Here is a 20166-nt window from a genome sequence, read left to right on the forward strand (position 1 = left end):
GCCACTGGTTTACATAGTTTCCTTACAGTTTAGTTTTTCTTCCTCTAGAGCGTGGTCCTGCCTGGACTCTCCATGCTCGGGGATAAGGTCACACCACTCCAAGAGCAGGCAGAACAACATGTGGGCAGTGGCAGGGGAGGGAACAGGGCAACAGGAATATCTGGAGGAAAACAAAATGCAGCTAGCAACTTGTGACATGGAGTGCAGAGCACAGAGCCGTCTGACCTGCTCCACCAGCTGCCATCCTTAATTAAACTCCACACCGGCCTGAGCTCCCACCTCCACATTTCCCAAGAATGAGCCAAGGCCACTGGTCCATCAAAGCTAATTTGTTTGCAGCATGAGAGTTCCCCCAGGAGGCCGGCTCACTGTCTCTGCGCTCTGGAGCCTGTGCCTCGGTCACTGCCTGGCAGGCGTGGGGCATGTGTTTGATGATTCTCAGCACGGAGAGAAGGGCTCTGTTGACATCTGTTCTGAAATAGCTCCTCATCACTCTCCCCAGCCCTGTCCGCAGCCTAGAGAAGCACCATGTTGCCAAATGTCCTACAGAAAACCTTGAGATGCCAGGGCTCTGCATAAGCCAGGAACGAGGTATTCATTTAACCCCACTATGTAGAAAACAGTGAAAGGGAAGGCCTATGGACCCTCCATGTTCCATAAAGCTATGTAACGTATACCTCGCTGCACTCAAAGTATTTTTCTGGGGCTTACTAAGTCTAAGAAGGTGGGAATTTAACACTCCTGTTATTGGATTCATTTAGCATTTTTCTACCTAGCACCCCACAATGTACACTCACCAAGGTAGTAGTTTGTACGAGGCAAGCCTTCAGGGAAATGAAGAGAAGAAACAGTTAACAGGAACAGGGCTGTTCTCCCTCTATTATGCTGTTAACCACAGTCGCTGTGGCTTATATAGTTCTTCACGCAATGCAGGCTGTTTCCCTAGATTGTGGGTATCTTGCAAAATCTGTGTCTGACTCTACTTTTGCTATCCTTAGTACACAGAACAGCAAGTGCTCAACTCAAGCCTTCTTGAGCTGCTTCTCTGTGTCCTAGACTATCCGAGAGTGTGTGACTGATGGTAGCTGTGGTTGTAGCACTGAGCATGCACTTGCCTGTTGAGCCCCTTCCCCAAGCCTCCTGCTTAAGATTCAAGGGACCACCTCCCTGTACCAGGAAGACAGAAAGCATCCTTATTACCAGAGTTAGGGAATTGAAGGCTAAGAAAGCTGGATAAACAAACTTTGTTGTTTCTTTATTAGTCTGCTGCTTCAAGTACAAGTCCTTTTGCTAAATCTTCACAAATAATTGTTTCTTTGTCTAAAAATTTTATACAAAACACCCTGCTTGATCACCTTGGGGGTCCCATTTCTGTGTCACCTCCATGTGCTTGAATTAAATTGTTTTTTTTTTCCCTCCTGTTTAAAAAAAAAAAAAAAAAGATTCAAGGGACCCTTCTTCTCTCATTGTCATGGGTCTCCTCCCACTTCTCTGTTAGCCCATCTGGCTCTCACACGGCCACACCTCAATAATATACCCTGTAAGTGCAGCAATGGCTTTGAATGAAAAGCAATATAGGTTATATTGGTTAAGAGCGAACCCTCTAGCACAGGATTGCCTGAGGTCCTATCTCTGTTCCACCACTTATTAGCTGAATGACGTTAGGCAGATAACTTAGTCTCTTTGCCTCAGTTTCCTTACCTGTAAAGTAGAGATCTAATAGTACCCACTGCTCAGAATAAACTCATTTTTTATATTTAAAGAACTTACGATACGGTCTGGCACGTAGTAAGTACTCAATAAATGTCAAATGTTGTCCACACAGGGCAGTGAAATCCACACATCAATAACTCACTTAAATGTTTATGTATATATCTACTATTTTTGAAGTTCTTATTTTGTGTAAGGATAAGGCAAAATCCCTGCTCTTCAAGGTTGTGCGGGCTCATGGAGTATTGGGGAAGCAAACGGAAAATTTCCAAAGTATGATTCAAAAGGTCCATAGGTGGGTAAGGAAGCGTGAGGAAGCACCCAGAGTTGAACAGGGCTGGAGTGGAGAGAGGGGGAGGGGGAGGGGAACAAGCAAAGGGAGGTGAGAAGTGAGGCTGAGAAAGAAGTAGGTGCTAGGCTGAGGGTCTTGAGTCACCCTGCCAAGGATTTTGGACTCTGTCTTCAGAGCAATAGCCTACATTAAAGAAAGCGACCAAATCAAATGTGCATCGTTGAAAGATCACTGCAGGTCCAGTGTGAAGTGGGCTAGACCAAGGCAGAGAAACTAGTTAGGAAGTTGTTGCAATAAACTGGTTACAAGGGGACAATGGCATGAATTAAAGTAATGGTAGTTGAAACGGAGATAAAGCAGTGAATTTGAAAAATCTTCAGAAGTTAAGAGAGAGAAGATCTGGTGACTAATTGGACGTAGGAGAGGAGTGGAAGATAACCAGTGTTTCTATCGGATGGAAAAAGAGTGCAAAGAAGAATTCAGGAAGAACAAGCCACACCAAGGGTCAAAAGTACCACGAAGACAGTAACTGCACTCGGCAAATTGTCCCTGGATCTCCATTTGGGCAACAGAATGATGATGGGAGAGCAAAGTCTCTGTGATGATGTAGTGGTATCCCTGCAGGTGTCAGCAGAGGGAGGCTCACCTGGGAGAGGAGGAGGAACCTGAGGGAATGACACATGTTCTCCACAAAAGGAGAATTCCTGGAGACCCAGCAACCAAAGTCAGCCCAAGTAACCTTACTTCCCTTTCCCATGTCCATTAGGCAGTCAGCCAATAATTAGAGAACCTAACAGTATGCATTCAGTATTGTACTAGCTGCTGTGGGGAACAAAAGAGAAAAGACATGGTTTCTATCCTTTAAGGAATTCTTAAGCTATTTGAAGAGACAGATCTACCATAGATGAGACTTTATGAAACAATAAAAAAAGTTTATATTCAATGCTAAATTGGAGAGTATGAGTTATATGTCTTGCAGGACCAAGAGGACTCTCAGCCACGTTGGGATGGGGAAAGGCCAGCCCAGGCTGGAGCGTGGCCTAAAGAGGGTTTACATGGGCAAGTAGCTCCTGGCACAGAGCCAGAACTCAAATTTTTGTTTAATGAATGAACGAGATGGGAAAGTTATCCTTCCATTTCCTTGTGTGGATTCTTCCCTTCTGTTTAAAATTCCATTCGTTGAAGCAGCATTTTTAAGTTACAGGCTTTCCAGAACCTCTGTCCTCACTTCCCTTTGCTTTTTCACCTAATTCACCATTCCCCCAATTCACCTCCATGGGCACTATGTCTGCTGGTAAGAGGCAGAGCTGGACTCTGTCCCCAGTGGTCTGGCTTCTACATGCCTTGTTTGTTCCATTTCACCACAGTGCCTCACACAGGACTGATAACCATCTCCCTATCACGGCTCAATGCAGTCCTACTCAAAGACTATGGATGAGAAGACTTCCCAAGGCCCCAGAGGCAGAAAATTATTCTCTCCTCCAGAAAATGTTCCAGGTCAATCTGGCCCCACTAGGTACGGCGTGGCATTGGATAAGACCAACTTTCCATGGGTGAGCACCAGGATGGCTAGAGATGGGACATGTAGCTTGTATTTCAGGAGCTTTAAGCACTTCACAGACATGATCTCATCCACCTACAGCAGACATGAGCTCATCTGTGGACTGCCTCTCTTGTTACTGATAATACATAATTATTTGTATTGTGTTTATACTTCAAAGGCAGAGCCGATGTTAAGCAAACTAACACCTACATCTCGTCCCAAGCAGGTTTTAAGTATTTATGCAGTTAAGCGCCTTTTAAATCTACCTTTGTCAGCTCTGCTAAGTTTTTGATAGATTATAATGAAGAAAGTTATATACTGAATATTTAAACCTGAAGCTGTTGCCCAGTCTCTGTATTTCTACAAAAATAGTTGGTGGCTTTACAACTATTTCAGAGGTGGGTCAACTGAGATACAAAGGAATTAGGTAAAACTTATATGGGCAAGTGGAGAAATAAGAATAGAATTCACATATACATTTAAAATGTATCTATTTACCTATCTATAAATTGTAGCAGGTACTGTACTAAATCCTTTATAAATATTACCTCATTTAACTCTTACATCAACTCTTTTAGCAAAAAGATTATAGATAGACAGTTTATAAATGAGAAAACTGAGACTCAGAAAGGTTGAAACACTTCCCCACAATCACATGCTGAGAATAGCATTTAAATCGGGAATTCCAAACTCAACTCTTTCTGATACTGTGTCAATATTCCTAAAGAGAAGGCTCTCATTCTTATACCAACATTGTGTTGTGGAACTCTAATTCTACTAGGCTACCTCCTCCCAATTCTTTTTTTTTTTTTTTTTTTTTTTTGCCACACCGAGGAGCATGTGGGGATCTTAGTTTCCCAACCAGGGATCGAACCCGTGCCCCCTGCAGTGGAAGCACAGAGTCTTAACCACTGGACCGCCAGGGAAGTCTCCACCCAATTCTTATACTTTAATAATTTAAGGACTTCATATTAGGTTCTTGACTATCTCAGGAAGAGTTCTCTACTCTGGAATGGTTACTGCAAAGATTATGGGCTGCAGTTAGTGGGACTATCGGGGCTCAAGAGCTTTCTAAAATTGAGATTCCTGGCAAGCGAGCTCATTTCCATCTTCATGCAGTTCTGAAATCTGAAACCAACTTACCACGTAAGCTCTCTCTTCCAAAAAGCAATTCAACTCTGGGCATGATGGGACAAGTTTCCACAAAGGACATACATGTGGAGATTTTAAACATGTGTGCATCCAGATTTTAAACATGTCGAGGGAAGAGACTTTGCCTATCTGTGTTAAAAGTTATCATGAAACAAGTTTAAAATGTATAAAACCTCGTTTAAGTTTTTTAAAAATATATTTTGCTATGGAAAAGGATCTTTCAGAAAGGTCTTTCTGAAAATATGTACAGAAGCTATTCAAAACATTTGAGTTCCAAATTTTGCCTGAACTTCGCTAACAAAAACCATTATACGTAAACAGTAAGGCACACAGAATTTAAACTTATAGCTGGAAAACATTCCTTTTGGGAGGAGAGGAGAAAGATGCTATTATCTTTTAAAGGAATGAAATGAAGAAGGTGCCTTCTGATGCCCAAGGAATCAACCACAGGAAGGCAATGCTCTCAGTATCCCCCAGTCTCTTGGCGGTTCTTCATTCTAGGGAACAGTGAGCATCCCTGGGAGGACTGACAGCTGTGGAAAATCACTACCACAGCACAAGGAGACTTACTAAGCAAAATCACTCACAGTCATGAGCAGAACAACTGCAGCATCTGATGCCATGCTGGCCTGAGGTTTACTCCAAGAAAGAGGGAGTATTCAGAAGGAAAGGGATGGAATAAGTTGATCGTGCATAAGGGAAAGGAAGATTACCAAGTTATAGAAAGGTGTTGATATTTTAAAAAAATAAAATAAAAAGCTTCTACTAGGGAGTTAAATATTTACTTGAGCAGAACACTTGCTGAAACGCTTCCTATGTGAGCGAGGAGCCACTGCCACCTAGAAGCAGGAAATCCAAATTGCAGGACAAATATCCTTTGACAAAAGTCCTGCCAAGAAACACCAGCCCAAAGTGATAAAGAACTAAAAACACCCACAATCACTGTTTCTTTGCCTCATCCCTCAAATGCCCAGATATTGGTTGTTTAATTCACACTGATCCATGGATCCATTACAGTCTAGCCTCTCATAGGGAGAATGTGTATTAATTCAAGTAAGAGCCACACTTGCAACATCAACTATCCTTTTGATGATGCCCAGAGATTTCTCACAACAGGTAACACAAATAAGCTTGTTTTGGAAGCGTGAATGCAGAAGCACAGTTCGCCCAAGAATCTGCTGGGCAAGGCTGCTAACATTTCAGATTCCTGGCACCCTTCTCTAGGTGGTACTTTAAAAGAATCTCCCAGGTGATTCTGAAGCGGGATGTCTCTGACCCCAATTTGAAAGATACTGTAGAGTAACTGGACCAAACAAGTAAAGTCAGGTCTCTGGATGGTAATTGATTCTTACTCTAGATCTTTCATTAATAGAGTTCAATTCATCAAAATATAAGAATTTCTTTCAAATGAATAACCCAATAATTTGAAATCCACATAATTGTTGTTTTTATGATCTTGCCTGCTATGGCCCCAACCAAAAGTAATGCTGAGGTACCCTGGACACCTCTATTCTGCAAGCATCAGTTGTTTCTGGTACATAGGAAGAATGTCACCAAGAGCCTGGCAAAAATAAGTGCTGTGAAGCTTGTGTTCTTTAAAATAAGGAAGAAGGGGCAGCCAAAGAATCAGAGTCAAAACGCTGGGCAGCTGGCTTGTAAAGCTGCCTGCTGGGAAAATGCATAACTCACAGGCTGGATGGTTGATTTGGGTCTTGATTGAGCCAAGTTTTGCCTCCCTGCCTGGCATGGTCGGCATGTAAAATAACAAAGGTGCCAAAAGGTAGAAATGTGCAACACTTGCACCTGGAAAAAACAAGCTGTGCGGAGGAGCAGCAAACAATACCTACTGTTTATAGACGGAGGTAGCGGAAACAATGACTCTTTGTACGGCCCTAAAAAAAATACGGTCATAAATTAAACTCTAGCTTAATGAGTAGCACAGGTAATACAACAAGCTCTGTGGTAAGGAATGCGACCCTAATTTGCTACTTTTCAATGGGATCTACTGTGAGAAACTGAAGTTGTTATTCCAAAGAGCTTACATATTGGAAAAAAAAGCAGAGCTCAGGAAAGAGGAAAGGCAGCATGTCAGTAAGGAGATGAAACCAGCATGTGTGTTCCATGTGCCATGAATAAATTAGGGGTACCAGCCTCAGCAAGAGGAACAGCACAGGGTACAGGATGGTGGAGTCGGAATGAGGTGTGATAGGCAGAAATATCAAGAGATGAGATCAAAGCTGAGGGGGGCAGACTGGCAGGAAAGCCTAGTCTCAACCTAATGTTTGTGTTTTAGTCTCGAGCTTGGTTTCCTTTAGCTTTGGTGGGAGGAACACTGACCAGCAGTGTACCGCCCGCATATTCCTTGGCAATTTCACTTGCCCTCTCCCCCCTTTTGAGAAATGACATGGTTGTCAGAGAATTTAGAAACCATGGCAAAGCTTTTCTCCACGGCAAGGCACTTCTCCATTTTCTCCAGCAGTGGTATCCAGCAGCTGCAGGAGGGGACAATGTGTGTCTCTTGGCCTCTCATCGCATACAGGAAGGCGAAGATTGAGGAAAGCCTTCTGAGGCGCCCACAAGAGAAGAGAAAATGCCAAGCTCAACTAAAGGCTGATGGAACAGAGACACTGTGTACGCAATGGCAGTTCTGTCCCCTTAGGTGCAATGATCACCACTATTATTATCGGGGAGAACCTCCTGTGTACTGAGTCCTGCTTGATTACAGTATCAGCTCCACGAGGCTCTGGATCTGAAGTGGATAAAGCTCGGGGCGCCAAAGGGCAAGGACAACAGCTTGGCTTCCAAATGGTTTGAATTTTTTTTCCAATGCCTCTTTCCCACTCTCAGATTGAATCCAAATTCCAATGTGCAAATGCAGTTTTTACTTTTTGTCCCCTCCATGGAATTTTTGTTTTGGAAAAAATAAACATGTCACTATAAACTAAGTTCTGGATTCAAATTTTTTCTTTTGGCAGGAGTATATGGATAGATGTTCATAAAAGTTGCAGTTTTAAAAAGACTTTGTGGAAATAAATAACAGTTATAAATACTTTTCTCCAATATGGAAAAAGTCCTCCTATATCCTACCCCCTTCAACTGCCTCATAGTGTCTGAGCTAAACTACTACCACTAGATATTTACATGTGCAAGGATTAGTATCACATGCCCCCGTTTGCAAGGGGGCATGTAGTATTCAACACAGACATTTTAAAACATGTATACTGGAGAGGGATTCAGCACTGCCAGTCAGAAGTAGCTGCATGAGTTAAAAATGTTCACCTAATAATAAGCACTGCTTCACTGGAGTGGGCTATATCTACTTCAGTAGTGCCATCCTTACCAGGAAGCACTCCAAGTATGAAGGATGAACAAACATCAAAATGCTCATTCAACTGTGGAGACGTGTTGGGTTCCATTCTCTCCAAACCGTCTCCCATTGAAGTCACTGATACCTTTCACTCAGGTCGTGAGCCAGCTTTGATAAACACAAGGAAACCAGTAGGAGACTCAGTCTCTTCCTATTTCAACCCAACCCATCACTCAGCATCTGGTGAAAGTGACCAGGAAATACCATATCAAATACTGCCTCTGCCCAACCATCCAAGTTCACGTGACAGAGCCTTCACTTCAGTTCCCTTCCTTATCTGCGCTAGGCAACTAACCCAGGTTAGTGAGGTTTCCCATCAACAATGAGGACAGAGAATAGGTGTTGCAGGGCAGATTACTCAGGAGGGAAGGGGAAAGGAAAAACCTCATCAGGAGTTACCTCCAACACACAATGGTTGTGTCAACTTGGTGCCATGAGAGAGAATGAACACACTGAGAGAAGCTGAAAGAGCAATGCCATACCTCAGAAAGGAAAGCCCTTGCTCATGGTGACTGAAGATAAGTTTGTCAGACCTTATGAAGATAAATGTCTCAAATTAGGACTTCCCTGGTGGGGCAGTGGTTAAGAATCTGTCTGCCAATGCAGGGGACACAGGTTCGGTCCCCGGTCTGGGAAGATCCCACATGCTGCGGAGCAACTAAGCCCGTGCACCACAACTACTGAGCCCATGCTCTAGAGCCCACAAGCCACAACTACTGAGCCCACGCACCAGAACTACTGAAGCCTGTGCGCCTAGAGCCTGTGCTCCACAACAAGAGAAGGCACCGCAACGAAGAGTAGCCCCGGCTCCCCGCAACTAGAGAAAGCCTGCGCACAGCAACAGAGACCCAACGCAGCCAAAAATAAATAAATAAATAAAATTTTTAAAGTGTCTCAAATTAGTCAGTTGTCCTCCAGCAGCATTTGTCCTTACGTTCTAGTGAACAAGATGAAGATGAGCGCCATGTCTGGCTTTCTAGTAAACGTGTACATTTGGGGAAAGAAGCAAGTTCATTCATTACTACGGCAATTCGAAACTTTTCATGGCAGGCTGTAGGAAAGGGTGAACGGGATACTAATGAAGCCAAGGTCGGTGGTAGCTTTGCCTCGTTGCGTGATGACATCTAGCTACTTTGTCATTACTTAGTCAAACAAGGAAACAGATGTATAAGGCCGATGACTGCAAATTCAGACCTTCCACAATTTCTGAAAGTGAGGTCTGTGGACCACCTGCATAAGAACCAGACAGGAGTTTGTTTGAAAAAAAAAATAAAAGCAAATTTCTGGCCCCATGCAAGACAAGGCTGGGGATTGAAGGATGTGCTCATTCCAGTTTGAGAAGCTCAGCCTTTCTGGGTGAGCTCAGTGCCAAAGCTCACAGATGCCGGCTAGGATCATCATCTTCAAGGATAAAGCATTCATGACACAATTTACCTGCGAAATCAGGGAGTGAGCAAAACCACAGTGCTCATTTTTCAAACTGAAAGGTGATCATAGGAGGTTCTGGAAACTTCCTCATGAACATCAAAAAGTTCTCATCTTTCTTGGCTGTATTTTTCACAAAAAAAGTAATTCCCTTTAGCTAAGAGGTTTTACTGAATGATAATAGTAAGCCTTCTTGCGTTCACTCAGTCTCAGAGCTTGCATTAAATTCTAAAAACTCTCCTCACCTTTAGGTAAAAGAAGTAGAATTGTTTGAACCTAGATGCTACAGCTTATCAGGGTAAGGATTCAGATTTCAAGTCTCAAGGGACTGCCCTGGGGATGGAGGAGGTGGGGTGGAAGTCAATTATTCCACCCTCAGTGCTCTGAGGCAGTACTGTACCTGAACCGCCCCAAAGAGATGATAATCTATTTTATTTTGAAGTAGAAATATGTTGGGATGTATAGCGAAGTGCTAAAGTAGCGCTTAAGGCAAAAGTCTTTGATGAAAGTGCTCTAATGAGAAATGCATCATTAGGGTCAAGGGTTTTTAAATCCTGTCAACCACTCAATAGCTCAAAAAAAACTGTCTGACAGAGGCTTACAAACAGATTTCCTGTACCAGTTGTTCTCATCTAAAGGCTTTGCATAAAGCTCAGCTGAGTTTAAGTGGAATGGAAGAAAACTGATTGGAAAACATACTGACAGAGAAAGCAGCTAAATCCTGGAATGACTGTTTTAAAAACAATTTGTATTCACTCCCTGAAATAACTTGGATGAAGAAACACAAATTAATTCTCCATAGCATTCTGAATTATTTAAAATCAACTATTTGCTACACAACAGGAATTTAAGAGCAAACAAGATATTGTTTCCAAATGACTCATAAAATGTTTCAGTTCATGTAGTTTGTTCAGGTCACTATTTAAAAACTACTCAATGAACTACTGAAAAGGAGAGAAATAAAGTTGTCAACTTAACTGTCTGTAAATCTTAACTTCTAAAACAATTTTAAACATTTCCTTTACAAAACTCTCCTCATGTAGTGGCTGGCAAATCGGATCCTAGAGGTTATTTTGTGTAACATTTTAAAGCACGTTGGAGGGAGAGCAAAACCAGATCTCTTGAATCACTATTCCGTTCTTTGTAAACAATAATTTCATCTGTGAATTATGAATATGCACATCGTTTCAAAAGACCACATAAGAGGTCATCAGCATGGCTTAGGTTTTATCCCCAGGTTTTAAAATACCCACAAGGAATAAAAATGATGGATGTAACATGCCTTGGGTTTTTGACTCAAATTCTAACACAAACGCAATGCATCATTTTAATTCCATGTAAAAGTAACAACTGGAAGAGAGATATTCCCCTAATCACAGGAAGAAAAGGCAAGTCTTTGTGGTCTAATTAGTAAGTACAAGAGTTGGTGGAGGAAGAAAAAATACTGCTAATCGAGACCAAAATAGCAGCTATTAGGTCTGAGGAGCAAAGTACTAAGCGCTGCAGAGGAGCCCGGGTATGAATAACACCTACTCATAATTCACCTGGGGCCACTTGCCTGCTGTGAACAAGTAAATGACAAATGAGCAGCAGAGCGATGGTGCCACTTTACACACTGAATAAATTCTTTGTGAAGATTCCCACCACTAAAGGTACAGACTGTCTTTAAATAAGAAGAGGGGACGGTATTGCCTCAAGCAGATAAGTTATCAAGACAGTATTAATAACTCAAATAGTAAGAAGGACAATATAGACGAGAGGAGATCTCAGGGTTAACACTTTTTTCCTTCTCTTTAACTAGGTCCTCGGATCCGGCAACTGACAAATGCATTAATAAACTTGACATGCGTTGCTCTCGACTTCTATGCTATTCCTTTGGATATGTTTCCCTTCTCATCTCTTAACTGTTAGAAACAGCAGAGCGTGAGCCTCAATGTGGATGCAGAAATGGAAGGAAAGCTTCTGGAAAGAAAACCATTTAGCTGCCGGATGGGAAGAACTGGACTGTGGAGCCATGATTTTCAGAATCTGAGCATCCCTAGGATTAGATTCCAACCCTTCCACTTGATGAATTCACATATGGACCAGTAGGAAATGAGCCCTTTATCCTGCCTACACAAAACAACAACAGTCCCTGACCCAGTGTGAACAATCTTCCCTTGGGGCTCTCTCGATTCCAGATGCTCGTTCTCTCATTCTTCAGACAACTTGGGCTTAGGAGGTAGGGTCTGTGTCCTTCTCCTTCCCCAGACTGTTTCTAGATCACTGCTCTTCCACAAGTTAACTCCTTCTCCTTTAAGTTTCCTGTGCCTGGACACATCACCCTTTGCTGCCTCCCTTTCTGCTATTTGTTTGTATCTGTCACCTTCCCATCTTCACTGAAATCTCTGGCCCTCTTTCGTTCCCACTTCTGGTGATTAGAACACTCACACTGTTATTTCTTGAATTGTGCGCTCCCCCCAAATATATGCTGAAGTCCTGACCCCCAGCAACTGTTAATATGACCTGATTTGGAAATAGGGTCTTCACAGATGTAATCAACTTAAGATGAAGTCATTAGGGTGGGGCTTAATCCAATATGACTGATGTCCTTACGAGAAGGGGAAAACGCCATGTGAAGACAGACACACAGAAAAGGGCCATATAAAGATGGAGGCAGAGACTGGGGGTATGCTGTCACAAACCAAGGAACACCTGGGGCTGCCAGAAACTAGAATGGGCAAGGAGGATCCTCCCACAGAAGCTTCGGAGGGAGCATATCTCTGTTCACACCTTGATTTCAGACTTCTAGCCTCCAGAACTGTAAGAGAATAAACTTCTGTTGTCTGAAGCCACCTAGTTTATGCTAATTTGTTACAGTAGCCCTAGGAAACTAATGGGCTATATGAATAATCTACCACATATTACAGCTTCTCAGTTATTTTGCTTCTTCTTCATCAGTGATCTTCTATACTGTAGTTCAGTCACCCTCTTTCACGGTCATACACCTGGGGCCTAGTTTCAGCCAAACTGCTCTACTCGGAAACCTCTGATGGACACACCCCACTATTTCACCATGCAGTCACCTTTCAGCGGGCTTGCTTACTCAATTACTCTCATCACTATTTACACCCCTTAATCCTTTTCACTCACACAGTCTCCTCCTATCTTTAGTTCTTTCCTCATTCAGCTTAAATTCCAAGATTCCATGGTCCAGTCTCCTAAACTCTCTTGCCCTTTTGACATTTACCCCACTCACCCGGCAACACTTTGACCCTGGCAGAATTTAACTATCCACCTTCTCCATGCCTGCGCTGGGCCTGCGGAGGGCTGCTGCACAAGATGACACAATTCAGAAAACTGGTAGCGCTGAAAAGTCATGGTTACCAACCTCAGCTGGCCCTCCCTGCTGTGCCCTCACACCGCTCAGCAATCGCACTAGTCTCCTCTAGGCGGCTCACTCGCCAAAACTTTCTGCACAAAACCTACAGGTCTCCTCCCAGCCTTGCCTTCTTCCTCTTCAGTGGAATAGGAGGTCTTCCTTGCTTGAAGGCCAATTCCTCATCTCTGTTCTTAATACCAGCCCTTTGCACTGTATCAGCAACTTGCACACTAAACCATCCCTCCCCTCTCCTGCATCTCTTTCTTCTCTTTCCCCAGTTGTACCTTTCCATCAGCATGGGAACATGCTTAAGTCTTAAACACACTTAAGTCTTTTCTATTACAAAAATCCTTCCATCCTCTGACCCTCTCCAGCCATCACTCTCTCTTTCAGAGATTTCTGCACTGGCTGTCTTTATTTTGTCTTTATTTTCTTATTTTCTGCTTGCATTCCACCTCGGCTAAACTGGCTCTGCCCTTGTCGCCCCACTGAGCAAGCTCTCACCAAGACTGCCATTGGCCTCCGTGTCACTACATCTAATGGACACATTCCAAACTCACATTACCTTGCCTCCAAGTGACATTCTACCCTACTGACCATACTCCTTCTTGACACTCTTCCCGTGATTTCTGTGGCTTCTATGACATTGTCAATGCCTATTTTCCCTCTGATCTCTTAGGTTTCTCCTCCTCCTCCTCTGTGCTGTGTTTCTCTCCCTCTACTCATCTTTAAATATCTACATTTTCCAAGCCCTCTTCTCTTCCCTTCTTAATCCATATTTTTTCCACTCCCAAAGCTTGATTGGCTATCCTTAAGCCAATATCTCCTAAATATTCTCCATTCCAACCTCTCTGATCCATACATCCAGATGCCTATCAAAATGTCCTCTTGGATGTTTTCCAGGTCTTTTGAATTCAATATGCCCCAAATTCAGTTCATAAGCACTATCTGTCCTAACACTTTCCTTCTCCCATATACCCTATTTCACTAAACAACATGTCATCCATAGGCAGCTAAAGCCTGTAACTCTAGAGTTACACTTGACTCCTCCCACTCTGATCCCTTCACCACCCTATATGTCCCATTAACCACACCTGAAGTCAATTTAATCCCTGTCTATTCATGTCCTTTTTACATATGAAGGACCTATACAGTTTCCACAAGTTCATGTTTTCCCCTGACAATCAGCCCGTTTGTGTTCAACTCCCATCTTTGCTACGTTAAAACCTGTGCCCTCGCCTCTTCTCTTTTGCATATGCCGAAGCTGTTCTCAGTTAATCCCCTCACTAACAGTGCCATATGTTAGTCCCCCCTCCCCGCCTTTTTTTTTTTTTTTTTTCTTATGGCTTCAGTCTCTCCTTCTCTACGGCCTCCTTTTTCTCTGCCTAAAACATGCCTGTCTCTCTCATCATGGAAACTCCTTCTTTATAACCCAGATTTTGCTTCAACACCATTTTCTCTTCTTCCTTTTAGCTCTCAGCTGCTTCACAGAGCAGTGAACACTCACTGAAGAGGTTCTGGTTCAGGGAACAGTGGAGAAGCTTACGGCAGAATAATCTTCCTGACAATAACAATTATAAATTTTGGAAAAACATTAAAAAGATAACTGTTTGAAGGTACTGGAGAGCAATCTAAAGCCGGAGGGAAAAATATGACTCTTGAAAGAAGGGAAGCCAAGTAGGTGATATGCACATTTAGTTACAATTTCCCCTGAGGGCACTCCCTTGTTTATGGATCTTACGGGGGATTGATGGCAAGAAAAAAAGCTGCTGTGGAGTCAGAGGCCTGAGTCTGGGGTTGTTGGAATGTCAGGAAATTGAAGAGGAGAATGTGGAAAAAGGAGGGAACCACCGTATATGAGAACCCCAAATCGGCATAAAAATGCCCCTCAAATTCTGGCCCACTCATCAACTGTACAGCGCAGCACTCCAAGTATCCAATGGAAAGGAACAGCTGGAATGCTTAAAAGGAAGGAAGGTTTCAGTAGCTACCTGGTTTTGGAGTGTCAGAATTTGGTGATCAAGCCTAACTATCTAGATGGGGTTAGGAAACACTTCAGGATTTTCCTTAAAACCCAGATGGGCTACATCCCAAGACTAACGACTGTATCTTAAAACTAAATGCAAAACTAAAATAGACCAAGGCTCCAGAAGATCAAGGAGCTCCACCAGTAATTTAATTGCCTGCTACAACAAAATACAATACTCTTTAGGGAAAGAAAAGTGAAAACAAAATAACTCCAAAATATCACCTACAATCTTCAGTATACAATAAAAATTACTAGACATGCAAAGAAATAGGAAAACGTGACTCACAATCAAAGGAAAAACCAGTCATAAGGAGCAGGTCCACAGGCAACCCATATACTGGCATTAGTAGGCAGGATTTAAAATAACTATAATAAATGTTAATGAATTTATCAGAAAAAAATAAGAACAATGGGAGATGAGAATGAGAATACGTAAACCTTAGAAATAAACTACTGAAAATTTTGTAATTAAAAAAATACAGTATCTGAAGTAAATTCACTGGAGAGAGTTAAAGGCACTTTTAAATTAAAGAATCAAGAAACAAAAATAAGTCAATAGGAATTATTCAAACTGAAGCCCAGAGAGAAATATAGTTGAAAAAAATGAACTGAGTTTTAGTGGCCTATGGAACAACATAAAATGGTTTAATGTATACGTAATTGGAGTCCCAGAAGGAGAGAATAAGTGTGGCAAAATAAGTATTTTAAGAAGTAATGCGGGACCTTCAAGATGGTGGAGGAGTAAGACATGGAGATCACCTTATACCCACAAATACATCAAAAATACATCTACATGTGGAACAACTCCTACAGAACACCTACTGAACACTGGCAGAAGACCTCAGACTTCCCAAAAGGCAAGAAAATCCCCACGTACATGGGTAGGGCAAAAGAAGAAGGAAAAAACAGAGACAAAAGAATAGGGACAGGACCTGCACCTCTGGGAGGGAGCTGTGAAGTAGGAAAAGTTTCCAAACACTAGGAAGCCCCTTCACTGGTGGAGACAGGGGTTGGGCGGGGGGTAAGTTAAGAGCCATGGAGGAGAGTGCAGCAATAGGGGTGCAGAGGGCAAAGTGCAGAGATTCCCGCATAGAGGACTGGTGCCGACCAGCACTCACCAGCCTGAGAGGCTTGTCTGCTCACTGGCAAGGGCGGGTGGGGGCTGGGAGCTGAGGCTTGGGCTTCGGAGGTCAGATCCCAGGGAGAGGACTGGGGTTGGCTGCATGAACACAGCCTGAAGGGGCTAGTACGCCACAGCTAGCTGGGAGGGAGTCCGGGAAGAAGTCTGGACCTGCCTAAGAAGCAAGAGACCATTGTTTCAGAGTGCGCGAGGAGAGAGGATTCCTTCCCTGTCTGCACACAGAAGGCAGAGCACTGACTAAACGAGCTCCAGAGACAGGTGAGAGCTGTGGCTATCAGCGAGGACACCAGAGACGGGCAAGAAATGCTAAGGCTGCTGCTGCAGCCACCAAGAATCCTGTGTGCAAGCACAGGTCACTATCCACACCTCCCCTCCCAGGAGCCTGTGCAGCCCGCCACCGCCAGGGTCCCGGGATCCAGGGACAACTTCCAGGGAAAACACACAGCGCGCCTCAGGCTGTTGCAACCTCATGCTGGTTTCTACTGCCGCCGCAGGCTCGCCTCGCATTCCAACTATGATTACCGTACCCCTCCCTCCCCCCAGCCTGAAAGAGCCAGAGCCCCCTAATCAGCTGCTGCTTTAACCCCCTCCTGTCTGGGCAGGGAACAGATGCCCGAGGGCAACCTACATGCAGAGGTGGGACCAAAACCAAAGCTGAACCCCAGGAGCTGTGCGAAAAAAGAAGAGAAAGGGAAATTTCTCCGTGCAGCCTCAGGAGCAGTGGATTAAATCCCCACAATCAACTTGATTTACCCTGCATCTGTGGAATACCTGAATAGACAACGAATCATCCCAAAATTGAGGGGGTGGACATTGGGATCAACTTCAGACTTAGGGTTTGCTGTCTGAGACTAACTTGTTTCTGATTTTTATGTTTATCTTAGTATACTTTTTAGTGCTTGTTATCATCAGGGGATGTGTTTATTGGTTTCACTGCTTTCTTCTCTCTTTTTAAAATTATTATTACTTTTTTATTTTAATAATTTTATTATTATTATTATTTTTTTTCCTTTCTTTTTTTCTCTCTTTTCTTCTAGCCGTCTGGCTAACAAGGTCTTGGTGCCCCAGCCAGGTGTCAGCCCTGAGCCTCCGAGGTGGGAGAGCTGAGCACAGGACATTGGACCACCAGAGACCTCCCGGCCCCTCGTAGCATCAATCAGCGAGAGCTCTCTCAGACATCTCTGTCTCAACACTAAGACCCAGCTCCACACAATGGCCAGCAAGCTCCAGTGCTGGATGTCCCATGCCAAACAACTAGCAAGACAGGAACACAAACCCACCCATTAGCAGAGAGGCTGCCTAAAATCATAATAAGCTCAGAGGTACCCCAAAACACACCATCAGACGTGGCCCTGCTGACCAGAAAGACAAGATCCAGCCCCACCCACCACACACAGCCACCAGTCCCCTCCACCAGGAAGCCTACACAAGCCACTGAACCAACCTTACCCACTGGGGGCAGACACCAAAAACAACGGGAACTATGAACCTGCAGCCTGCAAAAAGGAGACCCCCAAACACAGTAAGTTAAGCAAAATGAGAGGACAGAGAAATATGCAGCAGATGAAGGAGCAAGGTAAAAACGCACCAGACCAAACATATTAAGAGGAAACAGGCAGTCTACCTGAAAAAGAATTCGGAATAATGATAGTAAATATGATCCAAAATCTTGGAGATAGAATGGAGAAAAAACAAGAAACATTTACCAAGGACCTAGAAGAACTAAAGAGCAAACAATGATGAACAACACAATAAATGAAACTAAAAATTCTCTAGAAGGAATCAATAGCAGAATAACTGAGGCAGAAGAACAGATAAGTGACCTGGAAGATAAAACAGTGGAAATAACTACTGCAGAGCAGAATAAAGAAAAAAGAATGAAAAGAATTGAGGACAGTCTCAGAGATGTATAGGACAACATTAAACACAACAACATTCAAATTATAGGGGTCCCAGAAGAAGAAGAGAAAAACAAAGGGTCTGAGAAAATATTTGAAGAGATTATAGTCCAAAACTTCCCTAACAAGGGAAAGGAAATAGTCAATCAAGTCCAGGAAGCGCAGAGGGTCGTATACAGAATAAATCCAAGGAGAAATGTGCCAAGACACATATTAATCAAACTATCAAAAATTAAATACAAAGAAAAAATATTAAAAGCAGCAAGGGAAAAGCAACAAATAACATACAAGGGAATGCCCATAAAGTTAACAGCTGATCTTTCAGCAGAAACTCTGCAAGCCAGAAGGGTGTAGCAGGACATATTTAAAGTAATGAAAGGGAAAAACCTACAACCAAGATTACTCTAACCAGCAAGGATCTCATTCAGATTCGACGGAGAAATTAAAACCTTTACAGATAGGGGCTTCCCTGGTGGTGCAGCGGTTGAGAATCCACCTGCCAATGCAGGGGACATGGGTTTGACCCCTGGTCTGGGAAGATCCCACATGCCACGGAGCAACTGGGCCCGTGAGCCACAACTACTGAGCCTGCGCGTCTTGAGCCTGTGCTCCACAACAAGAGAGGCCGCAAGGGTGAGAGGCCCGCGCACCGCGATGAAGAAGTGGCCCCCGCTCGCCGCAACTAGAGAAAGCCCTTGCACAGAAATGAAGACCCAGCACAGCCAAAAATAAATAAATAAATCAAAAACAAACAAACAAACAAACCTTTACAGACAAGCGAAAGCTAAGAGAATTCAGCACCACCAAACCAGCTTCACAACAAATGCTAAAGGAATGTCTCTAGACAGGAAACACAAGAGAAGGAAAAGACCTACAATAACAAATACAAAACAATTAAGAAAATGGTAACAGGAACATACATATCGATAAGTACCTTATATGTAAATGGATTAAATGCTCCAACCAAAAGACATAGACTGGCTGAATGGATACAAAAACAAGACCCGTATATATGCTGTCTATAAGAGACCCACTTCAGAACTAGGGACACATACAGCCTGAAAGTGAAGGGATGGAAAATGATATTCCATGCAAGTGGAAAACAAAAGAAAGCTGGAGTAGTAATTCTCCTATCAGACAAAATAGACTTTAAAATAAAGACTATTACAAGAGACAAAGAAGGCCACTACACAATGATCAAGGGATCGATCCAAGAAAAAGATATAACGATTGTAAATATATGTGCACTGAACATAGGAGCACCTCAATACATAAGGCAAACTCTAACAGCCACAGAAGGGGAAATGGACAGTAACACAATCATAGTAGGGGACTTTAACACCCCACTTTCACCAATGGACAGATCATCCAAAATGAAAATAAATAAGGAAACACAAGCTTTAAATGACATATTAGAACAGATGGACTTAATTGATATTTATAGGACATTCCATCCAAAAGCAACAGAATACACTTTCTTCTCAAGTGCTCATGGAACATTCTCCAGGATATATCATATCTTGGGTCACAAATCAAGCCTCGGTAAATTTAAGAAATTGAAATCGTATGAAGTATCTTATCTGACCACAATGCTATGAGACCAGATGTCAATTACAGGAAAAAAAAAAACTGTAAAAAAAAAAAAAAACAAAAAACACATGGAGGTTAAATAATACACTACTAAATAACCAAGAGATCACTGAATAAATCAAACAGGGAAATAAAAAAATACCCAGAAACAATGACAATGAAAACACAATAATCCAAAACCTATGGGATGCAGCAAACGCAGTTCTAAGAGGGAAGTTTATAGCAATACAATCCTACCTCAAGAAACAAGAAACATCTCAAATAAACAACCTAACCTTACACCTAAAGCAATAATAAAACTAAAAGCTGGTTCTTTGAGAAGATAAAGCAAATTGATTAAACATTAACCAGACTCATCAAGAAAAAACGGGAGAACACTCAAATCAATAGAATTAGAAATGAAAAAGGAGAAGTAACAACTGACACTGCAGAAATACAAACGATCCTGAGAGATTACTACAAGCAACTATGTGCCAATAAAATAGACAACCTGGAAGAAATGGACAAATTCTTAGAAAAGCACAACCTTCCAAGACTGAACCAGGAAGAAATAGAAAATATAAACAGACCAATCACAAGCACTGACATTGACACTGTGATTAAAAATCTCCCAACAAAGAAAAGCCCAGGACCAGATGGCTTCAAAGGCGAATTCTAT

The 20166-nt window shown here is 42.8% G+C and overlaps 1 protein-coding gene across 1 annotated transcript in view; it reads right to left on the minus strand.

Annotated features, from left to right (window-relative positions):
- Nucleotides 1-20166, minus strand: part of RYR3 (ryanodine receptor 3) — a 378467-nt gene that overhangs the window by 344345 nt on the left and 13956 nt on the right. The gene's annotated exons all lie outside the window — the stretch shown is intronic.

Source organism: Eschrichtius robustus, chromosome 1, assembly GCF_028021215.1.
Source record: "Eschrichtius robustus isolate mEscRob2 chromosome 1, mEscRob2.pri, whole genome shotgun sequence".
NCBI classification, from domain to species: domain Eukaryota; kingdom Metazoa; phylum Chordata; class Mammalia; order Artiodactyla; family Eschrichtiidae; genus Eschrichtius; species Eschrichtius robustus.